This window comes from Cupressus sempervirens, chromosome 6, assembly GCF_028749045.1.
Source record: "Cupressus sempervirens isolate cs-2001-9-10 chromosome 6, ASM2874904v1, whole genome shotgun sequence".
NCBI classification, from domain to species: Eukaryota; Viridiplantae; Streptophyta; class Pinopsida; order Cupressales; family Cupressaceae; genus Cupressus; species Cupressus sempervirens.
Genome location: NC_143123.1, coordinates 647,222,057 through 647,228,437, shown reverse-complemented (window position 1 = coordinate 647,228,437; position 6,381 = coordinate 647,222,057).

The window sequence follows — 6,381 nt, the reverse complement described above, 5'->3', positions numbered from 1 at the left end:
CCTAAGTGTACCATGACTAGATCCCCAACTTGAAATTCCTTATGTCTTTTCCTTTGATCAGCCCTAGCTTTATACTCTTGATTCATCTTGGTAATGTTTCCTTGAACCTCCTCATGTAGATGTTTGATATATTTAGCAAATTCTTCAACTTTAGCACTTGTCCTCTCCCCTTGCTCTATCTTCCTCAATTCTGGCACAGTCCTTGGGCTACTTCCATATAAAATTTGGAATGGTCATCTACTAGTACTCCTATTTATAAAGTTATTATAAGTAAACTCGGCTTGTGATAGAATCAAATCCCACCCCTTGGGCTTATCCCCAACTAAACATCTCAGCAAATTGCCCAGACTTCTGTTTACCACCTCTATTTGCCCGTCAGTCTATGGGTGATGTGTGGAACTGAATTTTAAGTCTATTCTTAACCTTTTCCACAATGTTCTCCAGAAATACCCTACAAATTTAGTATCTCTGTCAAAAACTATACTCCTTGGAAGACCATGTAGTCTTACCACCTCTTTGAAAAAGAAGTCTACAATATGGACAACATCATGAGTTTTGTGGCATGGAATGAAATGTGCCATTTTGGAGAACCTATCAACCACCACAAATACTAAGTCATTACCCCTTTGTGTCCTCGGCAATCTAAGAAAAAAATCCATACTTATGTCCTCCCATGGCTTTGATGGAATAGGAAATGTCTAATATAGTCCAGTATTGTGGCTAAATCCCTTGGCAACTTAACAAAACTAGCAACTCTGTACAAACTTCTTCACATCTTGTGAAATCTGAGGCCAAAAATAATGTTCTCTAAGAATGGCAATGGTCTTATCTCAACCAAAATGTCCTACCATCCCCCCACTATGTTTTTCTTTAATCATATTTTCCCTCATGGAACTCCTTGGAATGCACAATTGGCTGCCCTTGAATATCATACCATCCTAAATCAAATAGTCTAACCACTTAGTTCTATCTACAGCAACAGGCTCTTTACAAGCTTTCCATGCTTCAACAAAATCAAGATCATCAGGGTACATATTTTTGAGTTCATCAAACCCAACTACTTCTCCTACTTAGTGCATCTACAACGCTGTTAGATTTTCCACTTCTATGTTTCAACAAAAATGTATAGCTCTGCAAGAACTCTACCCATTTCATATGCCTCTGATTCAATTTACCTTGGCTATTTAAGTACTGTAATGCCTGATGATTAGTATATAAAAAAAATTCCTTTGGCAATAAATAATGCCTCCATTTCTTTAAGGCCTGAACTATTGCATAGAACTCTTGATCATAAATAGAATACTTCTTCTTTGCGTCATTCAATGTTTCACTAAAATATGTAATAGCCTTACCTTCTTTGCTTAATGTAGCCCCAATAGTGCTGCCACTTGAATCACAATCCACCAAGAACACCTTTTTAAAATTTACAAGTGCCAACACAGGTTTTTTTTTCACCTTCTTCTTCAGTATTTCAAAACTTCTCGTAGCTGTTGCAGTCCATTTAAACTCTTTTCTATCCCATCTTATTGTGTCAGTTAGGGGTGCACATATGGCACTAAATTTTTTAATAAACTTTCTATTAAAACTAACTAGACCATGAAATGATCTTACCTCAATAGAAAACCTTGGAGTAGGCCATTCCAAGATGGCTTTTACCTTCTCTAGATCCATTTTGAGACCTTCAGGTGATATAACAAATCCCAAATAGACCTACTCCCTTTTTGCAAAGATACACTTTTCAAATTAATTAACAGTTTCTCTTCCCTTAACCTTTCAAGGACACTACGAATATGCAATAAATGTTCTTCCAAATTCTTGCTGAAAATTAAAATATCATCCAAATAGACAATAACAAATTTTCCCAAGAACTTTTGAAGTACCTCATTCATAAGCCGCATGAAGATGCTTGGGGCATTCATCAATCCAAAGGGCATGACTAACCACTCATAAAGACCCTCCTTGGTCTTGAAGGTTGTTTGCCACTCATCTCCTTCTCATATCTATATATGATGATAGCCACTCTTGAGATCTATTTTTGTGAAGTACTAAGCTCCACTGAAGTAGTCCATAAGATCATCCATTCTTGGCAAAGGAAACTGGTACTTGATGTTTATCTTATTTATATCTTGATAGTCTCTACACATCCTCCACTCTCCATCCTTCTTTGGTGCTAGTACTACAGGTACTACACATGGACTAAGGCTCTCCTGAATCAAGCCCTTCCTCAATAACTCCTGAACCTATCTATTTAGCTCCTCTGTTTCAATAGGATTCATCCTATGAGTAGCCTTGTTAGGCAAACTGCTCTTGGAATTAGATCTATCTAATGACTAATTTTCCTTATTGGTGGCAATCCTTCTGGAACATTATTAGATATAATATCTCCAAACTCTCCTAGTAAATTTGAAACTTCAAGTGGTATTTCACTACTAACTTCTTTATCTTTCCTAGGAATCAAATCATAGAACATACACTGATGTTTCACTCCATCTAAAAACTTTCTTCCATCAGCAAGAAAAATCCTAGCACTGCTACATACCTTTTCACCTTCCTTTTTCATGGGATTCAGTTTGTGGTGAACTCCATCCTTTGTTAGAGAGTATGTGTTTGCATGACCATCATGTACTACATGCCTATCAAACTGCCACAGTCTACCCAAAAATAGATGTCAAACATCCATTGGAATAACATCACAGAGAACTTCATCATGGTAACTCCCAATTTTGAATTTCACTAGACATTTTTCACTTACCAAGACCTTATGATCATCTTTCACAAAAGAAATCTGATAGGGCTAGAGGTGTTTCTCCCTCTTGAACTTCAGCTTAGAGACCATCTCCTCTGACACCAAGTTGTCAGTGCTACCACCATCAATGATCACATCACAACATTTTTCCTCACATTTGCACCTGGTACAAATTAAACTCCTCCTTTGTCCTAGTTCAATCTCACCACTTAGTAGGACCCTTTCATTCACTAATGTCTCTCCTCTTTCTGCATCCTTTGAATGTGATGACTGTGCATCCTCATCCACATGAGCAACCCTAGCTTGACCCTCAGCTCTCTTATATGTCCTTCCTTGTCATTAAGGGCATCAAAGGCATGATGACCTTCTTCATTGCAATGGAAATAGGTACCAAAAAATCCTCCTCTTCCTTTTCCATGTCCTCTACCTCTTCCTCTTCCTCTATGATTTCCAAAGTCTTAATCATGGGAGCAGTTGAAATCCTCATTCCTCTGGTTCTTGGTAGTACCCACATCTTCATTTTTCTTTTGGGTTTCATTTTAGCCTCTAGATGACCTACCACTTCCCATTCCTCCCTGACCACACCCTCTTTCTCTCCATTCAAAACATTTATTTAGCTTCTCTTTGACTCATAGGGCAAACTGGTATGCCTCTTCAATGCTGGTCATTCTTACCAGACTTAATTCCTCCTGGATGCTAGGTTGCAACCCACTAATATAACAAGCAACCTTTTCCTTATTTGCTTCTGCATGCTCTGCTCTAATCAAAAGTTAATAAAACTCCTTTGTATATTCTTGGACTGATCTTTCTGCTCGCTTTAGCCCATGCATCTTCTTAAACAAATCAAGCTCGTAATCCATAGTAATGAACTGCTTCTTCAATTTATCCACCATGTGATCCCACCTTGTGATCTTCTCCTTTCCTCTTCTATTTCTTTCCAATTGAACCTCTTGCCACAAAATTTTGGCATGTCCTTTCAATTTGGCCTTTGCAAATTTAACCCTATCTAGGTCCCTGATATCCTCATACTCAAAGTATTCTTCCAGTTCATTGATCTAATCGATCGACTCATATGGTTTTAGATTTCCTGAAAATACACCCACATCAATTGTAGGTCTTTTCTCAAACTTAGTAATGGCCCTAAAAAGCCTTTCCTCTCTGATTTAGAACTTCTCCATCAAATTCTCTTTTTGGTCCAATTTCTTCTTCTTCATTGTCATCCTCACTATCATCACCTGCGGCAACATTTGTTCCTCTACAGAGCTCCTCCTACAATGCTTGTACCTACTTTTGGAGGGCTCTAACCTCCTCAGGACTAACAACTCTGGCCCTTCCACCATGCTCTCTTCATGGAGGCATCTTCTTAACTCAAACCCACAACCACACAGTCTTAGTGCAAACTACCTCACAATCGGCCCTCTGTCTACACACTCAGGAAAATCAGCTCTGATACCACTTGATGGGGACACCACCCAAGCACAGAATGGACACAATAGGAAAGAAAAAATTTATTAACTTTTTAAATAAGCTAATACATCTAGTACAAAAAAAAAAGACTTCAAAACATGTCCTATGGGCTTACAATAGCATAAATCTGGAGATAATTTCTCCTTTCAGTACCTGCTCTCAAACTCCACTCTGAACTGCCTTTTACAATGCCAAAATGTCCTTAAATAGGCCTCAAAGGGTTAAGGACTAGGAATACATTCTAGAAAGTGCTAGCAGGCATCGATCGACCAAGTGGAAGGTTCTAGAAGCCATGTTAGAAGTTGGTGCAAATCTAGAAGAATCCAAAAATGGTAACTGAACTTTTGGGAGGCATAACTTTTGAACCGTAGCTTTGATTGATGAATCGTTTACATTTTTGGAAAGCTATTGAAGCACTTTATAGCCCCATGGACAGCTTCACTCATCCCCATTTTTTAGCCCTTTTTGAGGTCATTTAATGCCCCTAACCTGACTTTAAAGCATTCTTAAGAGGTCTCAAAAAATTGAAAAACTGCGATAACTTTCAAACTGTGGGGCCTTTTGATTTGATTCTTTTTCTAGAATGCTCTAAATTGCAATTACATTAATTTGGCCAATTTACACCTCCTATTTCACCAAAATGATGGCTCAATTATAGACTCCTATTTTTTTGGCATTTACACATATCCCAAGGTGTTCAAATACTCTATCCTAGAACACTAATAGTGGAACTATGAGAGTTGGAACTTTTATTTGACCCAAATGGGTATCCAAAAATGAAAACACATGAAACAAAAACTAAGTCTAAGTACATTTTTTTTGGGTGACATAGGATTGCCCTTATACCTTTGGATGCTCCTGCATTATTGGTCTTGTTGCATCATTGGGATTCATGTAGAATCTATACTCTCACATTGAGGCCGGTCGAGTGATTTTATGAGGTATGGTTTTATTGGCTTTGGAATTCGTGCAAAATCCATCCTCTTGAGTTGCTTTTGGTTAGGTGTTTGTTTTGCATTGTGTTCTCATCTTTTCCTTGTGTTATGATCTTCGTGATGGTGGTGCACCACACAAGAGTACGTGTGTGTACATTTGTTGGAGGACTTGCGGGTCTCGACCTTCTATGTCTTTTTTGAAAGTTTTGATCATTGGGGTTGGGATGGGAGTATGCATGCCCACGGGCACTTGTTATAAGATGAACATGGGTAGGGTAGGGTAGCATATGGAGGGGGCTTCTATCTCATAGCCTGGTGATCATTCTACCTCGAGGGTTAGCGGAGGATATGAAGTTTTAAATAAGTGATAATTAAAGAAAATGTGTGACTGGTAATAAAATTTAAGATAATAATATGTTGTACCGAGCCATTCCATTGAGGGATGCTGAATCTGCATGATCCAAGCTTGGGCTTTTTGATGCCAAGAAACTCTCCATGATGTTAGCCCCTACTTAGTAGCTTTTTGAGTGTCTGACCAAGACCTGTACTCCTTGCACTGTCTTAGGTTCTTGGTTGTAGCCATCATACTATCTGGCATGAGTGTTAGCCATAGATGTTCTTTTGTGTGTTTGTGGTTGGATCATTATCTCCATCAGCATGATGGGTGTGGACCTATGGGTTCCACGTGGTTGGGAGGCATAGCTACCTTCACCACTACTAGGGACCAGTGTACAGAGATGATCTTTTGTCCTAGTGCGACCATTGCTGGATGTCTTCACTTAGTACTTTAGATTTTGGAGTATGCTTTCTTGTGATTTATGCTTTCATTGGAATGCTTGGATATCATGTTTAGATGATGTTAGTTTATTTGACACATTCCCATGTTATGATGTTTAGCATATGATTAGAAGATTTTATTTGGTTTAGTAGTATATTTGTTGCTTATTGTTGTTTAGCATGTGATAGGCAATGTTATCTACTGTAGGATAATCTTATGGATTTTCACTAGCATATTAGATTTTCTTATGCTGATATTGTTCATGTTTTAGTAGTGACATCCCTATTTCGATCGTACTAACAATTTGGTCAGTAGCTTGGGATGTTACACGCAGAGGATGGCTATGACCCACAATGGTCTTATGATGCTATTGACGGTTGGGAGGAATCACATACTTTGTTTGTTTGTTTAGTTCATTGCAATGTTTATTCTAGTATGTTCTTTGTTGTTGTAGT